The 22254-nt window shown below is 37.5% G+C and overlaps 1 long non-coding RNA gene and 1 other non-coding gene across 7 annotated transcripts; one reads left to right on the top strand and one right to left on the bottom strand.

Moving 5' to 3' along the window:
- Nucleotides 1–2841: 2841 nt before the first annotated feature.
- Nucleotides 2842–5698, top strand: LOC141594193 (uncharacterized). 6 transcript variants are annotated; one of them, XR_012522050.1, is made up of 6 exons: nt 2842–3977; nt 4060–4128; nt 4252–4380; nt 4463–4546; nt 4651–4711; nt 5138–5698. It is a non-coding gene; the product is annotated as an uncharacterized LOC141594193 (long non-coding RNA). The 6 variants fall into 6 exon arrangements; XR_012522046.1 differs by having other exon boundaries at nt 4658–4711; XR_012522048.1 differs by having other exon boundaries at nt 4658–4711; nt 5190–5698.
- A 10479-nt stretch (nt 5699–16177) lies between these two features.
- On the bottom strand, nt 16178–16284 carry LOC141597830 (small nucleolar RNA R71). The gene has a single exon (XR_012523044.1). It is a non-coding gene; the product is annotated as a small nucleolar RNA R71 (small nucleolar RNA).
- Nucleotides 16285–22254: the final 5970 nt, after the last annotated feature.

A 22254-nucleotide genomic window follows, 5' to 3' on the forward strand; every position in this document is an offset into this window, starting at 1 on the left:
AGATTCTTTTCGTTCTTAAGTAGAGACAATATATACGTTGAGGTCATGCTACGTAGACGTGACAAACAGATCAACTCGTGTCGGGTTCAGGTGTCACATTTAAACGGGTCACGAACTCTTCAACCCAAACCCGACCCAATTAAATCTCGTGTCGTGTTCGTGTCGATCCAGTTACATTAATAGGTCATCAAAGCTCAACCCTAACCCGTGAATTTCGTGTCGTATTTTCGTGTCATGTCATATTTGGAAAGTGTAAGTATATTTATGTGAGGATCAAGAAAATTTGGGATTAACTTAGTAATTAGTTATTCGTGCCGGGTTCGTGTGTAGAGTGCTCAACCCAAACCTAACCCAATTAAATCTCGTGTCGTGTTTGTGTCGACCCACTTATATAAATGGGTCGTTAAATGTCAACCCAAACCCGTTAATTTTGTGTCGGATTCTTGTCGTGTTTTCATGTCGTGTCATTGTTTGCCGGCTCTAATGCTGCGTCATAACAATAAACAAGAGTTAGGGACATTTACTAAATCATGTTGAAATTTACCTGCCGAAACCAGTTTTTATTAATGGCCAATTTTATGTAGTTTCAAGAACAACGTCATCCGAGAGATTAAGATTTTACACCGATGATAGAGGCCTAATGTATCAAGTCCACAAGAAGGACATTGTTTACAAAGAAGTTTTCATAATTTACCAAATTAAGATGTCTTATTATATATTTTGCATGGAGTTTTTAAGGATAAGTAGTCAAAGACTATTTCGTTAAAAAATAGATGGTGCTAAGACAATAAGAACGGTAACTCTATAATCCAACTATATCTCTGAATGTTACTATACAACTGATATAGTTAAATACCAAATGCCACAACGCTTTCGTTGTTTTTTTGTTGTAAGAACTGATGATTAATCTGTCCTCATCTAAATCAATCCCCGATATTTTGTTTGCTTCCATTTGTAGCATAATTTGACTTTTTGTTAACTTTAATAGTTTTCTTTACCAGATCATGGTAACGTCAAATAACGTTTTTAGCGGTGCCATAAAATATATACTACTAACTGACATTATTATACTAACTTGGTAACCCAACTATTTTAAAAAATGACATAAACTACTAAGCGATATTGTCGAGATATTACTAAGTGCTCGTGCATTCTATGTAATAGAATCAGAGATATTGCGAGATGTGTATAAGGAGCAAATACTCTTAATTGTAAATAGTCAAGGTAAAATTATGTTGTAAGAGATCTAATATTCTCTCTCAACGCACTAAATATATATAATTATGATAATCTTTTTTTTGTAACATCATTCAGTTTTATGTAGTTGTAAAATAATTTGCAAAACTCATAAAGATATGTCTCCGTTATTAAGGGTTCATATTGGTGAGCTCCACCATGTTTATAGAGAAAGCGTTTTGTATTTAATTAAAAACCGATTGTGTCTGTAACAATGAAAATACGAGCGACATACTATAACTAATTAACTATGTCACTTGATGTTATACTAATCGATGACAAAACTTTTATGCTAAAAGCATTAATAATTCATCGGTTATCATCTATACCAATCACGATTTTTTTTTCATCAATGATAACATAGTAGGATTTTTTTAACAACTTAAGAATATATTTTTACAGATAATCCTAATGGAAGCCCCGTGCATCGCACGGGCTTTCCAACTAGTATCTATCTATATTAATAAATGAAGCTTTTTCCGAGCGATTACAGAGATTCCAACTTTTATGATGATAAATCTATTAGTTATATTTTATTATTTTACAATTTAAGAATAATATATGAATTTCACCTAAACTACAATATTCAAGCTTAACACTAACACTTTTACCCAAACGATAGAGTTTAGCACCAACACATTTACCCAAATGATAAGAGTTTGTATAAACGAATATTTCAAGAATTTGACTATAATAGAATAGCTTTTATTTTAATAAAAATAAATAAATAGACTATTCTAAATAGCTATATGGTTTATTTTGGGTAGGAGACAATGTGTTTATGTATATATAAATGCTTCTCACGGGGAACTTATGGTAGACTTTAACACAATTATTATTTGTCTTTCTGCTTAGTGATCTCAAGTTTTATATTACTGTACAAGATGTTGGTTACGATGTTTTTACTAATGAATTTCTTTTGTTATGTTGATAGGACAAACTATGAAGACGTTAAATATGGTTTATAGAGACGTGATTAGTCAATAATATTGTAAGTGGACTATGAATCTTCCTACTTAATTCATTCACCTTTTTATAATATCCACGATGCGATTCTGACGTTGTATCGATGATAAGAATCGCGTTATTTTTGTTTCTTTGGCAGGTAAATAATCCCAAATCAATGCATATAGTTAATAGTGCACCATTAAAGCTTTTCTGATATAAAAAAAATAAGATCTCTACAAGAAGATATATTTATGGCACGTAATAATAACCAATTGCTCAAGTTCGTAATTTTGATATTTTGATATATTGGATCTCACATCTATATTTCAGGTAGCATGGTGCAAAATCATCGTAAATGAATACATGTTCAACACTTTGTCGATATGTAGTTTTATTTAGACCAAACCCTATGAGGATCTGAGCATAGATGGAATCGATACTTAAGAGTATTACTCTAGGTCTCTTTAATCAATATGAACGTAAAAATAACAACTTAGTCTAAGGTTTCCCTTTTTCTACTATCATTCATAAACTATGCTTTGCATGAACTTCGCTCATTGTACTTCTATCTATACAATCTTATTAAAAGGCTTTCTAAAATGTCACTTAGACACCGTGTAAATGCCACATACACATGGTTTAAATGCCACCTACCATTATCACAAAACCCACGTCAGTACATCACCTTCTTCACATATTTTGCTGACTGTCACGCTGTTCTATCGTGCCTCACACATCGGATCCTACGTGGCTACCTACATTCTCATTCCCCATGTGTTCCCCGAAGCTACTTCACGCCATCTTTCCAGCCGTTAATGTATCGTCTATCATCGAAGATTCGAAGGTGTTACAGCCGTTAATGTATTGCGACTTTCCAGTTTCACCTCCTTACAGTTATTATCTTTTATATTGACTACATTTAATTCTCATCTGTTTGCCTCCCCAAACTGATTAATCCAAACAATCTTATTAATGTTGGGTTTTAAAGCACTCCTCTTTGAACTCATTACACAACCTCAAATAAGGTAATCAATTAGCACTTTATTTTTGTGATTGATTTTTGGGTTATTATGGAGCTTCAACGATGCTGTTTGTTTTGGTTTGTTTATTCAATTTGTGGTGCTTTTGATTTGCGTTTTGTTTACTTGTATGTATGGTCTTTTGTGGCCTTCTTTTAACAGATTATAGTTTCTTGATTTCATCTGCAACCAAGGCTATAATCTTCATTTCAAAGACAGCTTAATTGGTTTAATTCATTTCCAACTTCCCCATGTTTAACTGTGTATAAAACCAACCCAGGAAAGACCAATTTTACTCCTCCATTCCAACCATTTGTTTACCATTTATATTCTTTGCGAGGGTGTTATAATTAAAGATAAACAAATAATTGGCCACTAACATCTCATTGCTGATGGTATTGAGGAGTGGAGACAACATAATTGGTCCTCTCTCGCCCTTTATTTTGTTGTTCAGGCTAACAATTGTAAACATTTTGTTCTATTATATTTTCCATATTTCAAATTGCAGAGTGTTGAAGAGATGGACATCAAGCCAACCGTCTCTCCGACAATAGCCCATTTTGTGGATACCTCAAATTTTTCAGCCCCCACGAAATCCGCAGATGAGAGGTCTCACAACACTTTGGTTGACCCAAATCCTAACCAACGTAAGAGGAACACAGGCACCGGTGAAATGGGTTGCAATTATCCTAGAGGAGGATGCCCGCATAGGTCAGTGTTGACCTACTAGCACCCCACATCAGGTGGTTTTGAGATGCGAAAACAATATAAGTGGTAAACTTCTCCACTTTATTTATGTTGTGGAGTTTGTGAATTACACAAAATGTTCTTACATTATTCGGATCATAAAAAGCAGGTGCAGGGTACACCTCCAGGGCTATGCTTGATCAACCACCTGCTGCCTCGATGATGGACTTGAACTCAAGTACGCTATACTTTATTGGTTGCTTTTATCACCTTCACAGTAATTATTTTTGGCCGAACCTTGCCTAACTTCAGTACTTTATTTGATTTTACATGAATGTTTTTTGCTGGATAAATTACATAGAAAGTGGTGACATGGAGTGAAGTTATCGTTAATTAGGCCGCCCACGTAAGGCTACAAATCCTGGGAACTCATACTTGAACATTAGCACTCCACGACCAACAATATTAAGATGTGAAAACAACACAAGAGGTATTATCTCCTCGAATGTACTTTATTGATCGAATCTAAACACAACATTGGTTTTAATTATTCATTATAAAAAAAAATACAGGCAACCTAACCTCAAGTGCAGGGTACACCTATGAACCCATGCTTGATCAACCACCTACTGCGTCGATGATGAACTCGACTTCAAGTACGTTGTACTTTATTGTTTGTTTGCTCTATTTTATCAGCATTATAATACTTCATTAATCAACTGTAAAGAAAAACATTGGTTTTAATTCTTCATATTACAAGAATACAGGCTCCGCCATTGATAGTATGGACAATACTGAGACAGCGAACAACCCAACCTCAAGTATGCTTCACTTTGTTTAACATTACTTTTCAGTTTTCACAACTACTTGAAACATTAAACTTTTATAATACCGCCTGTTTTCTACTATAAAGATACGATTGCATTGTCCTCCTCCCTGTAATATTATATCCACTAAAGAGTTTTCCTGACCATTAATTTTATTAAAGAGCCAAACAATATCACTACCTACTAATCAAACTAATTTAGCGTATAGCTGGATTTCTATATTTATTCTAGCATTGAAAATTTTATAAGGTACTATGTGTCATCCGCTCACAAAAGCCATATTTTTTGTATATTAATATGGTCACCTACACAGGAAAATATTTGAAAGGTTAGAGTTTCGGTAACTCTATCGAATGGTGCGAGTTTTGAGACTATGTTAGTCACAACCAAAAAAGCAATTCGAAAATATTCTTTTCGTAGGTTAATTGATGCAGTCGCAGCTGGTGAAGTAACCCTTGCTTTTCAAAAACAGAAAAAACCCAAAAGATAAAAACAACACAATTAAGCTTCATTATGCCATAGGTTCAGTATAACGCAACAACAAATCAACCAATGGAGAATAGCCGGGAAACAAACAAGCGGCAACGAAATCAGAAAGGAGACCACTATGACCACTATAAAGGAGAAAATGAGGGCACGGTTGAAAACAACAAAGACCCAAGCGATGACTCAACAGCCAAAACATACGATGGAAATAAGGGCGAAAAGTTATACAAAGAAGCAGAGCAAGACATGCCACTGCTTAGATAGCTATCTTCAAAACATTAGGCAAAAATATTACTACATTACAATTCTTTTTTAAGTAACCTACTACTAAACAAACTACTAATAAAAAAAATGAACATATAAGGAAATCTTTGTATTGTAGTAAGAAACCAAACAACAAACAAAAGCAACATATGACCGATTGGCATCAACACGAGTTATGGCTTTTTAAAGTCTTCCGGATCAAAAAATTGGGTATTCCGAGCAATATATCAAACTTCATGGGCACCGCGTGCATTTTCCGAAACAAAAATGTCCGTGTATTTCACGGGTCCCAAAACTAGTAGTATCTTTATATTTTGGATAATATTAGACAATAATACGACTGTGAACTCTTAGGTGTCTTTTGCATCGATCAAACATGAAAAGACAAAACACTCTTAATATTTTTAAATAATACTCCGTATATGAATTTCATTATGAGATGAATATTGTCTAATTTAACTAAAACTAAAGTATCATAAAGTTGATTCATTATCTGGACAAGTTGAGCGTGTTGCATTATTTAACTTCTAAATATGATTATAATCCAAATAATATAATAATAAAAAAGTTATTCAAATAATCAGCCTTTAACTATAATTGATTAACTTAACGTAAGAGTCTAAGGGTGTGTTTGGATAGGAAAAGTGGAGGGAAATGGAGGGGAGGGGGAAGGAGGGAAGGGAAAGGGAGAGAAGGGAAGGGGTAATGGAATGTGGGTGTTTGAATACAATTTTCCTCCAAATCTTGCCTATTGTGGAGAGATTTTGATTAGGTTTGGAGAAGGGAAATGAGATCCCTCCAAATCTCTCCCCTTCCATTTCCCTCCACCCTCATTTGTTATCCAAACAAGGGATTTTAAATCTCTTACTCTCCCTCCCTTCCTTTTCCCCTCCAAATCTCTCAATCCAAACACACCCTAAGAGATAAAAATTTGCCTGTAAAGCATTGATTTTTGTTACTTTGGTGACAATGTGTTATTAAAAATATGAAGTGTGTATTAATTTTTAGTATACATTAGTGATTTAACAAAGATTTGTCGTTAGGAGATGAAAAATTTAAGGGTAAACGCAATAAGAAAATAGAGAAATCAGAAGTTTTGATTAAAAACTCAAAATTATTCATTGCTCAGTTACTCAGGTTAGATCAATTGTTTATGGCCTGGGCATTATTAAGAAACTAAGGGGGTGTTTGGTTCATCCAAAAAAGGTATGAGGTATGGGTTTGGAATGAGTCAAACCTATACCAAGTGTTTGTTTGGCAAATACAAGGGTTTCATACCCATACCTCAAACCCATGAGGTATGAGTTTCTCATACCCAAGGAGGGGGGTGGGTATGAGATTGATACCCACGGGTATCAAACTAAATTGATCAAAAATATGAAAAAACAAATTATAGCATATTGTAAATCCAATTTTTTATATACTTATTTGGTTAACTAATCATTTTCATGATTTTATAATATTGAAAATTATTATTTATAATACTTTAATTTACGCTTTTTAACCTTAATTGATGTTCAAACCCATATCACTCAAAAATGAACCAAACACAAGGTATGAGAAATCAAGTTCCAAACCCATACCACCCGGTTATGATTCCTGATTCCAACCCATACCCGTGCACGAAACAAACGCCCCCTAAGGGGTTTAAAAAGTTAGGGAGTATATTGTATTACAATGTATTATTTTGTAGAGATTGGTTGATATAACAAGTAAATTAATGAGATTTAGATAATAAAAATAGAAAAACAAGGCTTTCCGCAAAACGATAAGCTTTTGGCATTCATAAAGAGCTTCAATTTTTTATTTTTTTTGGGTAAAAATAAAGAGCTTCAATTTGCGGCAGGGTATGTCGTACCATAAATCAAAACATTGAAGATTATGTAACAGAACACATACGATTGTTACACACCTTAGACTAAGTTTAACGGAGTATAGCGGGAGGTATGACTATATGAGCAAGAGTCTGACATATGTTTATATTATACGACTCCGTTTGTTAAGGCAGTTTAGGTACGTGATTTAGTCAAAATAGCTTATTTGACCAAAATTTTAGTTACCTTATTTTTTTTGTAAGCGTTTGACAAGTAGCTTATTTAACCAAATAAGCTATCTGAAATAAAATGCTACCTAGAGTAGCATTTGAGATTTCAGGTTTGATTTTTCGTTTTTACCCTTTAAATCTATACTAGAAGTATTAAATAATTATCATATCCTTTTACATCATTTCATCAAAATCAGTTACCTTTTCAGTTAATTTGCCAAACACTTTTTTATATAATCAGCTACCTTATCAGTTTCTAATTTTCAGCTACTTATCAGTTACATTTTCAAATTTCAGTTAGCTTTTCAGTTTTCATCTATCTTTTCAGTTTTCAGCTACCTTTTCAGTTAGTTTTACCAAACAGAGCCTACACGGCTACACCTCATGACCTCAACCATTTTTTTAATACTATTGCCTTATACACTATATAACAGTATAAATAGGCCTATCACCTACCTAGCAAAAGAATTTTTTTATTTTTTATTGTTTTGCATATAATGTATTGCAAGCCTTTAAAGAAAACTTAAGCAAGACGATATTATTTCTAGGCCCGTGCATCGCACGGGCATTAAATCTAGTATATACTTAAAAGAGGAACTTTTCGAGCGATATTATTGGCTATAGCTTTTGTTCAATAAATTAATTAGTTTATGAAATATATTATCTCCAATAATGACGACTAAGAAATAATATCTTTTACATTCTCGACTATAAATAAAATAACGTACGGTAGTCTGTATAAACAATCACAAAATATAAGCTAAAGGAGTTATACTCGAATACAAACTGCCAACTATGTAAAAATACAGTTCTCGACTATAAATATTCTTCTCCGATTGTAGTTGATAAATTGACTGACTAGAAATTGTCAAATTGTGGCTTTGGAGGATTGAAAAATCTCCAACAATGAAAGATATTGTTGTTATGGTTTGCGAGACTAATGAGTTCTGATGGATTTAATTATTTTACCGGTCATTGGGTTTTATTTATTCTATCTCGGATATTATGGCCCGAATCAATTCGACACGACTCAAAATTATTTGCTATGCTCATACTCGATTTCGACTCCAACCTCGAAAATATTTTCCAAGTTGGGTGATTTATTTCCAATAATTTGAAATTCGACGGGATCCGACAAACTACGACGTTCCCGTTTTACATGTAAGATGGGTATTATTGCTTTTTAAGTCCACATACAAGCTATGAAACCATATAACGAGGGTGCGACTATATTGTGGGGAGGTTCCCGTCCTGAGGTAAAATTCATACCTCTTTTGTTCATTACTAAGTTACTCTTTGCTGCCATGTGACTTAAGTAACCAATTTTTTTTTATTGTTATCATGTTATGATTGCAGCATCTGACGAAAGGGTATTTTGTTGAACCAACCATCATAACATCAGGCCCGGTCCTAGACTTCTCGGGACCCTAAGCGAAATCGTGAATTGGGGGCCTTTAAAAAAATACAATGTAGGCGGAAGTAGGAATTTGAGGCATGGGGGCACAATTTTTTCCCCGATAAATTATTTTGGCTTGAATTTTTTTAAAAAAATTTTCCTCTAAATAATTTTATTTAGCGTAAAAAATAGTGTTATTTGATAACAATAATCCAAACTATACCTCACCTTCTCATATTAATCCAAACTATAGTTTAATTGAGAATAATCTGAACTATGGCATCATTTTTCTTATATTGAACTCGTGTCATTTTTTACCGGTAACAACCGGTAATGTAATGGGTCAAGCTATTGCGGGTCCCAATCTTCATCTTCTTCTTCCTTGTTCTAATTTTAAAGGTCATTTCCATTGTTTGCCTCCTTAAACTTCAATTCTCCATCAATTTCGTCCTTACTTTTCATCCTCCTTACTTCTCTTCCGTCCTTTTATTCCTGCCTTCATAAAATTTGGCCAACAATGAAGATCAGAGTCCTACTTTTTCATTAAACTCAAGAAGCTCAAGTGTCATCGCCATTTATACTGACAACGAACAAAGCTGAAACGCTATCACTGCATTGGGTGATAATTCGAAGAGATGTATGATTTCTTACAATCAGAAGAAATAAGGACTTAATTGAATAGAACTATAAAAAGGTGAAAACGATGGAATCGAGGATTCTTGTTGTTCAGACATTGATTTCTTATGGGCCTATGCTATGATTCTCAAAGCAACCCAGAAACTTGGCATGTTGAGAGATGGTTTTGTTTTGATAGCTGGTTCATGGTTGCCCACTTACCCAGCATCTTAACTTAATCGGACTCGAAATACATGAAACTGAAACAGGAACAAATGGCAAATTTGGATTACTATTGCTTCTTGATTATTTTGCAAACTCAACAATTGTAGTTTAGGATTATTGGTCATCTTTGATGATAAAAAGGGAGGAAACTGGAAAGGAAGTGGAGGGGTTTTCTATTTGATTTAGGGGAGGGGAAGTTATTAATTGGCTGTTTATTTGATTTAAGTGAAGGGGTAACCGGTTAAATAGGTTATCCTTCTCATAGATCAGTGTGAGAAAAATGACACCGTAATTTAGATTATTCTGAGTTAAACTATAATTTGGATTATTATAAGCAGATGGCGTATAATTTGGATTATTCACATCAAATAACCCTAAAAAATATCGAAAACCTTAATAATGTCTCTTGTTATACACACTATAATTTTTTAAATAAATAATGTTTTAGTTTGAATTTTTCTTTAAAATATAAAAAGTTTCAAATAAATATACATACAATTAATATCTTGGTAAATAACTTAGAGGTTTGCAGCACATATAACAAAATAGAATAAAAATTATGGCTAAGAGTCTAAGACCCAAATCAACATAAAAAAACCAACAACTACTCTTCTATAAGACCGTTCTATAGCATAGGACGGACTTAATAGGAAAAGATAACCCAACAAAAGAAACAAGTTACTCCATATTAGCATACCAACACGACTAAAAAGAACAATTGAAAACCTAAAGTACCAAGCACAAAACCTCCATTAAACTTCTGCCTCCTCCGCCACCACTTCATGGTTCAACACCACCATTCCGATCATCAATCGCATCTTCTTAGGTCGCCCCCTTCTATTTTTTTGTCACTGTCTGGCGTAGGAATTAGCCAAACTAATGAAAAATCTGAAATGGTTTTGCTTTGGAATTGAAGAAAATTGATTGTATACAAAGAAGATGGTGAAATAGATAAGATTTTGAGAAAATTGATTGTACATAGGAGTTGAAGATTACATACCTAGGAGCAGGGACACTGAGGCAGATTTCTGAATTTTAAGTTTTTTTTTTTTTTTTCATATTGGGCCCCTCCCAAGGTTGGGCCCTAGGCAAATGCCCCTCATGACACCCCCTAGGGCCAGGCCTGCATAACATTCATCTCTTTAATTTGCAAATATAGAGGGAGGAAGTTTTTGGTCCTGTTTTGTGTCTGAAAACATTTAGCTCTGAGGATGAAGCCATTGAATTGGCAAGTGATACACAGTGAGCTTTTAAGGCCATCTCCATGATTTCCCAGTTTATATGAGGTAGAATCTAGGGGTGTTGGTAATGAAGGAAGTGATTCGGGTTCCAGGTTTTATGATCGGTTTATGGATAAAACTTTTCTCGGATGCTGATTCTGGTTTGGTGTCTGTTGTTGCTGGTGGTAGTTTTGTGAAGAATTTAGTGACATCGTTGTATTCTGGCGGAGATTCTGAGAAGAGAGCGAGATTCTGATTTGGTGTGAATGACAAGAAAAATGTTGATGGTTCTTCATCGGTTGATGTTATGTCCAATGAACGTGGTCGAGAACTTATTGGTGAGTGTATTTAGAAATTTGTTAGCACTGCCGTTGCTATTTACCTTGACAAAACTATGACGATTAATACTTATGATGAGTTGTTTGCTGGATTGACGAATCCAAAGCATGAGAAAATCGTGAGAGCCTGAGAGGGTAACTAGCACTAGGAAATAAGCAAATGTATTTTTGAAACACTTGTGAAGTTGTGATATGGAAAGACTTGTAGTGTAACTATATATAATACGAATAGAATTGTTTCCATAATAGCGATAGACTCTACTCATATAGATAGATCGATGTAATTAATGCCAACGAATAAATGAATAATATAAACGATAATCTTTCGACCACCCTCAAGATTCTAATATTTATACAATTGTTTAGCTATGAAAGAAAAAAAAAACTATGTCATGGTGATTAGTATTTTTCAATATTCGCTATGTCGTGGTGATTAGTAGACATCGATGAAAGTGGTGGTTGTGGTGATTGGTGGTCCGGGTTCAAATGGAAGGATAACTCAAAGCGATTTTTTTAATATATCACTAATTTATTCATTCGATGCGTATTAACACAAGATTATTTGGTCTGGCTATTTTAAATGTGTTTAACACCAAATATTTTAAAAAATGGTTTACTTAGGGATGTCATTGGGGTGGGGCGGTGGTGGATATAGGCTTCCCCGTACCCGTACCCGCCAAGAAATTCTTAAACCCGTACCCGCGCCACCACCCATGGCGGGTACAAGTTTCTATACCCGTCCCCGCCCCGCCGGGTGAAAATCTAGACCCGTACCCGCCCCATTTACCCACCAACTAACTATGTCATACTTTTTTCGGTACTTTTTTGGATAAAATGTAGTTTAATCCCTATGAATTTCCTCAAAATTTAATTTTTATATTTCTACTTTAATATTTTCTATAAAATTTAATAAAGAACATTATAAAAAGTCATAACAAAATACATATTTTTTAAATAATTGGCGGGTAGGCGGGTATTAGGTGGGTATGGCGTAAAAGCCATCCCCGCCCCACCACCCATGGCGGGTGGAATTTTTGTACCCGTACCCGCCCCACTACCCGAGAAAGCTTTACCCATACCCGCCCCAACTGGGGCGGGTGCGGGGCGGTACCCGCTTTTATCCGCCCCACTGACATCCCTAGGTTTACTCGAGAAGAGTCGGCAACACAATCGCACTCTTCTTTACTCCCTCCGTCCATATAATAGTTTACATTTGCTTTATTTTGTGAGGAGAAATAAAGTAAATGTAAACAATTGACTAAGAATTTATTAAATAAAGTATGCAAAATACAGGTAACTAGGTCCGTAGTGGTCTGTAGTCACTATAAAAGGCCGCCCTAAACAGTATAACAAGCTCTTGATAATAGTTTGACTCTGTTTGGTAAACAACGGATTAATTTTAGCATAAGCATATTGCAAAAGCAGATTATAAATGACAGATTTTATCAGAAGGTTTGACTAGCATATTACAATTAGCATATAATTAATCTGAGTGTTTGGTAATTGACAGATTACGATTAGTAGATTGTTAATTTTCATTGTAAAATAAAGTAAAATTTCATATTAACCAATATGCTGGGATAAGCAGCATATTGTAAAACAGGATATTGAACCCCAGATATCTTGTTTCGATATGTTTTTACCAAATACTAAAATTAGCATATTGATTGGTCAAACATGCTAAAACCCTTGAAAATGCTAAAAATCGACCAACGCCCGGGCTAACACGAAGTCTCGTGAAACTTACGTAGAAACAACTACTGTTTATAACCCGGGCGTTGCCCGGGCATGAAATCTAGTATATACTTAAAAAAGGAACTTTTGATGCGATTTTATTGGCTATTATTTTAGTTTAATTTCATTGGCTATGGTTTTGGTTTAATAAATTATTATGTGTATAATTCAATAAATAAAAGAAACAAATTTGAGGAGAAGTACAATACTACTCTTGCATGTCTATTGGTATATATATATATATATATATATATATATATATATATATATATATATATATATATATATATATATATATATATATATATATATATATATATATATATATATTATCGATTAGTCTTGCCGAAGACGGGTTGGAGCAAGTGACGGGTAATGCCACTCACAAAACGGATAGGGGGACAAGGTGGGGGCACCCCCATGTGCTTCCCTCTCTCCTCTATTTGGGTCATTTGTGAGAGGAAATGGTATCCGTCACTTCAAAGTGACGGATACGTGCCGTCTTCAATGAGATTTTGTGATATATTGTATTGATTCTTTTACGGAATTACGAAAGTATATCATTGTCACTACTAGATTATATAAAGGTCTGTCAATAGAAAAATTCAAAGGCAGCATATTTTTTTATTAGGATTCTTTTTCTCTTTAATTTGTATATTCATGGGTAATCATGATTAATCACTTGGATTTATTACGTGGTTCTTGGATGTGTTTGTAGCAAGTAGGGATGTCAATTTCACCCGCACCCGATCAAAATCCGATCCACCCGATCCTAAAAGACGATGAAAACTCGACCTAAATGGATGACGGATGAATGATGGATGAAACGGATGACGGATGATGGATGGGTTGGATGAAGAAATTTCACCCATCATCCATCCACCACCCGATTTTACTAATTTTTATTTTGTGAAAATTATATGTATTACATTTTTAAGATATAAAATATTCAATTTCTCTAATTTTTCTACTTTGAAATATATATATTTTGTGAAAATACACACTAAAAAGTCACATTAAAATAATTATATCACATAATTTTTGTAAAGAATAAAAAGTCTATCATTTTATAGTCTTAAGCATACATATATACTATCACCCGTTTATCACCCGATCCACCCGTTTCATCCATGGATGACGGATGGGTGGATGACGGATGATAATTTTCATGGATGACAGATGGGTTGGATGAGATTTTAATGTGACGGATGGATGACGGATGAGGCTTCACCCGATCCGAAACCCGATCTATTGACATCCATTTTGATGACCGGTTTTTGCCGTCACTTCCGGTACCAAAAACAATTTATAATACCCAACTAAAAAGTAGTATTTAATCGGGGTCGAACACAAAGATGGCGGGGGTTAGATACTTGGTCGGTTTAAGTCCTATTTTAGTCAAATAAAAATAAAGTTGATTGATTATAAACTAAGATGCAACTACGATAAATGACTAAACTAAATGAAGTTGCTTCTAATCAAATGAATGAAAACTAAAGTCTTTGGGTTCACTTGGGTAAGTCGGGGAAGAGAGAATTGTTAACAAGAAATGGGTAGTAGCGGTCTATGATTGATCCTAATTTCTTAGTCAACTAGAGCTAACCAACAAACATTCACTTAGTAAGAAAAACTCATCTCGACCATGCATATAGGCCTTCCATTGTCTTTCGACCTAGGATAGACTAAACATGATAATGAAAGACTCAAACTCTCATTTAAGCAATCCATCAAACATTTCATAGGCATGGGAGTAAGGGTTTACAAACAAGCTTTCACTTAGTTGAGACAAACTCATCACAATCATGCATAAAGACTATCTAATAGCATAGGCACCTAGATGGATCAAATATGTCTAAGAAAGGCTACAACTCTCATTTAAGCATCTCATTAAACACTTCTAAAACCATCCAATAGCATAATTCACCAAGATAATTTAAACATGCTAATAAAATACTCAAACTTTCGTTCAAACATTTCATCGAGCACTTCATATGCATAAGAGTGAGACCAATTAATTACCCAATTTCAAATGTTAATAACCCAATTTTACCCCTTTAATCACCCTAGATCTGAGAATTTTCCATAAATATTTGTAATCTTTCCTTAATCAAGCTTTAATCTTTCCTTAATAATTAGTAATTACTTAGTGAAATTACTTAGTATTAGTGAGAATCAATTGTTTACACTTGGTTTTTGAAGATTGTATTGGGAGATTTTGGAGGTTTTCCTTCATATTATTCAATCAAAGCAATCACCTTTACTTTTGTTGGTACATCTCTTCCCTTATTCACTTGTTAATCAATTGCTTACATATTGGTTTGTCTCTTATAATTGCTATAATCATTTCCATGTCTTCTCTTTATGTTGTTTGTTCTTCTCTTTTTGTTAGCATGATGAATTTCAACATGAGTGAGTAGTTACCCTTCTAGGGTTTAGGGGGAGTCTAAATCGGATTATTGGGCATGATAGGTTGATAGTTTTGAGTCTTTGGTGTAGAAATTGTCCTCTAGGGTCCTTGTCCTCAAGGTTCTAAAAAGCCTTTCGGAGTCGGAGTTGAAGAGAAGAGCTTGGTGGTTCCTTCTAGGCATGCGCTTGACAAATCGTTAGTCTCTTAGTGTTTTTACACACTAGGGGAAGGCAAGAAATCACACACTCTACAAAGAACACACAACTACTAAAACAAACTAACAATTGAGATAAGACTAAAGCAAAGACTCTAAGTAAAACTAAGCATAACCTAACGCCATCCCCGACAACGGCGCCATTTCCACCACAAATGGCTCTAGAGATCATAACCGGCCTAACCATAATGATTCATGTAACCCTATCAATTTTGGCACCTTGGCCCCAAGCAACTTTGAAATGCATCCCGCCCAAGTCGGGTTGATTGAGAAAGATTTGTTCGGGGGGCATATTGAAGAGGATGCCCATGCTCATCTCCGGAAGTTGAAGAGGAAAGTTTCAATGATGAAAAAGAATGGGGTGTCCGAAGACACCTTGAGAATGATGTTGTTTCCGTTTTCATTGACGGGCAAAGCGGACCGATGGTTGAACATTCACCCACCGGATACCTTCACTACTTGGGATGCCTTGGCTAAAGCATTCATGGCCAAATATTCCCCTTCATCAAAGACCGCGATGCTCCGTAATGAGATTCATACATTTCAACAAGAGGATGGGGAGTCTTTGGGTGAAGCTTGGGATCGTTATCAAGACTTGATAGCAAGTTTCCCCCACCATGGAATACCGGAATGGTACATCACTCAAACATTCTTCCAAACTTTGCTACCAAGGACTAAGGAGATGGTAAATGCCTCCGCGGGGGGAGGATCTGATCACTTGAGTGATGAAGAGGGCACGGCATTGATCAAGAAAATGGTAGATTCGGAAGCAAACTATGGATCTAGAGGAAACATGCTAAGATGGAATGGGAAGTTTCCTAAGGAAAACTCCTCCAACTCCGAGACAAATGCCAAGCTCGACTTACTCACAAAACAATTTGAGAAGTTTCAAAGAAATCAAGTACACCAAGCCGCAACCTCACATGGGGCACCCATGGAGGAAGTGGCTCAAATCTCAAGTTGTGAACTTTGTGGAGGAAGTGGTCACACATATGACTTGTGTGCCAACAATTACAATGGTGTCTACGATGAAAATGTTCAAGAGGTTAATGCTTTTCAAAGCTTTAACAACAATTCAAGACCCACAAGACCACCTTTCAACAACCAGAACGTCTACAATCCAAATACCAATTTCTACCACCCCGGTTTGAGGAACCACCCCAACTTTAGTTACAAAAGTACCAATGTTCAAAACCCACAACACCTTCAACCACAAGCCCCAAACAATCCACCCGGTTTTGCTCAACAAAGGGGAATATTCCCCAATCCAAGACCTAATCCCGGGAATCAAAACAATGGCCAAACAACAATCAAAACCAAAATTATGGGAATCAAGCACAAGGATACCAAGATTTTGGTGGAAATCAAGGCAACCAAGGGTTTTACCAAGGGAATCAAGTGAACCAAGCAAACCAAGGATTTGGGTAAGGGTATGTTCAAGGGTTTCAAGAACAAGGTCAAGGATCAAACTTCAACAACAATGGTCCTAGAGCTAACTTCCAAGGGGGACAAAACAACAACCAAGGTTCCAATGCTCGGTATGACTATGGGTTCCCTTTACCCATAGCCAACCAACCTTATCAAGAACCTCAAGGTGAGCTCTCTTAAGTTGAGCTTTTGAAGATGATAAAGAACATGCAACTTTAACATAGTCAAGAGATGGCAAATTTTGATAAGGCAACTCAACAAGAACAAGCAAACTTGAGGGCTACCTTCCTTTAGGACATGAGGGAAATGGAATCCAGGATGGCCTCTCATGTTATGGCTAACCCTCAACGGCCGCCCGGTGGCTTATTGGCCCAAGGACAAAGCTCCAAGGATGCCGCAAATAGCCACCATGCTTATGCGGTAGTGCTAAGGAGTGGTGTAGAGCTTGAGGACCCCTATAAAGACCTTGTGGTGGAAATTGATGAAGATCCCAAGGGGAATGAGTTGGAAGTGAATGGTGAAGAGGAAAGCTCACCCATTGAACCGTTGGGAAAAGCTAGTGAAGATTTGTCTAGAAGGGTAATTCAAGAGGACAAGGATGTTGATGGGTATGTGTAAGACCTCCCTTATGAGGAGGAAGCTATTGAAGAAGTACCTTTGCAACAATCTAAAAAGGTAATAAAGAATTCAACTTCTCCAAAGGTATCTTCCAATTCCCAACTTATTCCTAAAATTCCTTACCCTTCAAGAGCCATAAAGAGTAGGCAAAACCTCAAGTATGCCAAGTTTTGTGACACGCTTGAGAAACTTGAGGTTACCCTACCCTTTACGGAGGTGATTATGAACATGCCAACCTACTCAAAATTTTTAAAAGATATTTTGACAAAGAAAAGAGTCTTTGGTGACCAAGAGAGAGTGGCTATGGAAGAAGCACGTAGTGCTCATATCCTTAATAAAATGCCCACTAAGCTTGGTGACCCGGGGAGTTTTTCAATCCCATGTGTAGTTGGTGGTGTGCCCATATCTAGAGCTCTTTGTGATTTGGGAGCAAGTGTGAGTGTTATTCCTTTAAAGGTTGCCAAGAAAATCGGCATTCAAAATCTTGCTCCCACTTCAATGACTCTCCAATTGGCGGATATGTCCATCAAGCACCCCATGGGGGTGCTTGAGGACGTACCCGTCAAGGTTGGCAAGCTTTTAATTCCCGCCGATTTTGTTGTCCTCGATATTCCGGAGGATAGCCACATTCCCATCATCCTTGGTAGACCATTCTTGGCTACCGGAAGAGTTCTCATTGATGTGAATAATGGGCGGCTAACCTTCCAAATCGAGGGCAACAACATCGAATTTAACCTACCGAATTTGATGAAAGGACTAAAGATGGAAAGGTTGAGCACTATTGAGTTGGTGGATGAGGTGGTACATGAAGTAGCCCGTGAAGAAGCGGAGATGGAAGAGGTTTTTCAAATCTCCTTGCATGATGAGGCAATGAAGGAGGACCATGAAGTTGATGAGGAACTATTGAAGAAAGTGGAGGGCTTTCTCCCTCCAAAGGTACAACTCAAACCCTTGCCTCCCTCACTCAAGTATGCTTTCCTTGATGAGGGGGAGGCCTACCCAGTGATCGTTAATGCTAACCTAAGTGAGTCCCAAGAAAAGAAGCTTTTGGAAATCTTGAAAACTCATAGAGGGGCACTTGGGTATAGCATTGATGACATCAAGGGCCTAAGTCTGAGTTTGTGCATGCATAGAATAGTTTTGGAAGAGGGGAGTCAACCCAAGGTTGGCGGTCTTAGGCGGATTAACCCAAAAATGGCCGAGGTGGTGAAAAATGAAGTGTTGAAACTTCTAGAGGCCGGTATTATATACCAAATTACTGATAGTAAATGGGTTAGTCCGGTCCACGTGGTACCAAATAATGGGGGGGGGGGGGGTACAAATGGTTGAACAAGGGGATGGCACCACCCTACCTACTAGACCAGTGAACGGGTGGCGCATGTGTATTGACTATCGCAAGCTCAATGCCGCCACCCTAAAAGACCACTTCCCGATTCCCTTCATTGACCAAATGCTAGAAAGGCTCGCGGGCCATGCATACTATTGCTTCTTAGACGGTTATTCCGGGTTCTTCCAAATTCCCATCCACCCGGATGACCAAGAGAAGACGACCTTCACTTGTCCAATAGGAGTCTATGCCTACCGTAGGATGCCATTCGGGCTTTGCATTGTGCTCGACACCTTTCAAAGGTGCATGATGGCAATCTTTTCTGATTTCCTAGAAAAAAGCATGGAAGTTTTCATGGACGACTTTAATGTCCATGGAGACTCGTTTGACCATGGTCTTGAGAACTTGACTAGTGTGTTGAAGCGATGTGAGGAGCACAACCTCGTCCTTAATTGGGAAAAATGCCATTTTATGGTAGAGGAAGGGGTTGTACTCGGTCACGTCGTTTCATGTAGGGGTATTGAGGTCGATGGGGCTAAAGTTGCCGTCATAGAGAACTTGTCGCCTCCTTCCAATGTAAAGGAAGGGAGAAGTTTTCTAGGCCACGTCGGGTTCTATAGGCGTTTTATCAAGGATTTTTCAAAAATAGCAAAGCCATTGACCTCATTACTCCTTAAAGATTCCCCCTTTGTGTTTGATGAATCTTGTCTTGGCTTTTCATAGATTGAAGAGAGCATTGTTCACGACACCAATAATCCGGGCTCCGGATTGGAACCTTCCCTTTGAGCTCATGTGTAACGCTTCGGACTTCGCGGTTGGTGCGGTACTTGGTCAAATGGTGGATAGGAAGCACCATGTGATATATTATACAAGCAAGACCCTTGATCAAACACAATTCGGGTATTCTACAACCGAGAAAGAGATGCTAGTAATTGTCCATGCCGTGGAAAAGTTTCGGCAATACCTTGTTGGGTCTAAGGTGGTGGTTTACTCCGATCACACCGCCTTGAGACAATTGATGGCGAAGAAGGGTGCTAAACCCCGAATTTTGAGATGGGTGCTACTCCTTCAAGAATTTGATCTAGAGATTAAGGACAAGTCGGGATCCGAAAACCTTGTGGCGGATCATCTTTCGAGGTTAAATAAGGAGTCCCGAGGGGACAAAGACGATGAGGTCCCTATTGATGAATGGTTACCCGACGATTCTATCCTTTCTATTACCCATTCCACCCCTTGGTATGCGGATATAGCCAATTTCTTGAGTTCTAGCTTTATCCCCGAAGAATTTGATAATCAAGTTAGGAAGAAGTTGAGATATGAAGCAAAAAGATATGTGTGGGAGGACCCTTACCTCTATAGAAGGTGCAATGATGGGATTTACCGGAGATGTGTTTCTCAAGAAGAAGGCCGTGAAATTCTCCAAGCTTGTCATGCTACCACTTATGGAGGGCACTTGTCCACATCTAGGACCCAAGCTCGGGTTCTACATTGTGGCTTCTATTGGCCCTCCTTATTCAAAGATGCATATGCCATGGTTCACTCTTGTGATTCTTGTCAAAGAAGAGGTAACATTGGAAGGAGAGATGAGATGCCGTTGAACAACATCTTAGAAGTTGAGGCTTTTCGATGTATGGGGTGTGGATTTCATGGGACCATTCCCATCTTCATTTGGCAACCAATATATATTAGTTGCGGTGGACTATGTGTCCAAGTGGATCGAAGCTATAGCCGCCCCTACCAATGACTCAAAGGTTGTTTCCAAGCTTTTCAAGGACTATATTTCCCCCCGTTTTGGAGTACCCCGGGTCGTTATAAGTGATGGTGGTTCACATTTCATCAACCGAACCATTTATGCACTCCTCAAGAAGTACGGTGTCCGGCATAAGGTAGCTCTTGCTTACCACCCCCAAACCAATGGGCAAGTGGAAGTCTCTAATAGACAAATGAAAGCTATATTGGACCTGGTTGTGAACAAGTCTAGGAAGGATTGGAGTGCTAAGCTCAATGATGTGTTGTGGGCTCTAAGAACCGCATACAAGACCTCAATTAGCACTACTCCTTACCGGTTAGTCTATGGTAAGTCTTGCCACTTACCTCTCGAGTTGGAGCACAAAGCAACATGGGCCCTCAAGGAGCTCAACTATGACTTAGATGTCGCGGGAAACAAGAGGTTTCTTCAACTCAATGAACTTGATGAGTTGAGGATGGATGCTTGTGAGAGTGCAAGACTTTACAAGGAAAGGACCAAGAAATGGCATGACTCGAAAATCACAAGGAAGGAGATCGTTCTGGGTGACAAGGTACTACTCTTCAACTCCCGTTTTCAACTATTTCCCGGGAAGTTGAGGTCTCGGTGGTCGGGACCCTTTGAGGTAGTTGTCGTGTTCCCTTGCGGTTCCTTTGAGTTGAAGAATGATAAGGGAGAATGTTTCAAGGTGAATGGTCATCGAGTTAAGTACTTCTATGAAGGTCTACCCATTGAGACCCGAAATGAAGTCGATTTGGAAGACCCCCCCATCTTTGGGGGATGATTGATTTCAAAATTAAGCAAGCCTTGGTTTGGTGGAGTTCCTCAAGAACCACCACTTGTATATAACATGCATTTTAGGTAGATAATGAGAGATTTGGAACCTTACTTTGTCAACTTTGGATTGGTGACGGAGGTCACATTTGAAGAAAACAACCATTACTTTCGTTTGACCCGAAATCCCGACATGATGCGTCGGCGTAGTTGTGGAAAACACGAATACCGAGGTCAACGAAAAAGCTCGAATTCCGAGTTAAAGAAAATTGAGAAAGTTGAAGGAAAACAAGTGAAAAAGAGCTGAATGTAGTGCTCTGCCGGTAGGCCGGCAGCCGGTGCCCCTACCGGCACCGAGAGCAAATTGTTTTGAAGAAAATTGAAGGAGTGTTGTGTTCTGCCGGTAGGCCGGCAGCCGGCTCACCGGCAGGACACAACATTCAGGTCCCCTTCTTCCTTCTCTTTGGCAGGGTTGGGAAGGTGTTCTGCCGGTGGCCAAACCGGCTGCCGGTCTGCCGGCAGAACACTACACTCAGCAATTCTCACCTCTTCTTCATTTAAAGGCATTGGGATGCCTTCCTTGCCCCGATTCCTCCATACTCGACTCGATTCTTGCAAGAAGATACACCAAATCACAGATACGAGGATCGGGCACAAAATACAAGGAAAGGCATACACAACCGACTCAATATGAGTCGGA

The sequence above is a fragment of the Silene latifolia genome, chromosome 8 (genome assembly GCF_048544455.1).
Source record: "Silene latifolia isolate original U9 population chromosome 8, ASM4854445v1, whole genome shotgun sequence".
NCBI classification, from domain to species: domain Eukaryota; kingdom Viridiplantae; phylum Streptophyta; class Magnoliopsida; order Caryophyllales; family Caryophyllaceae; genus Silene; species Silene latifolia.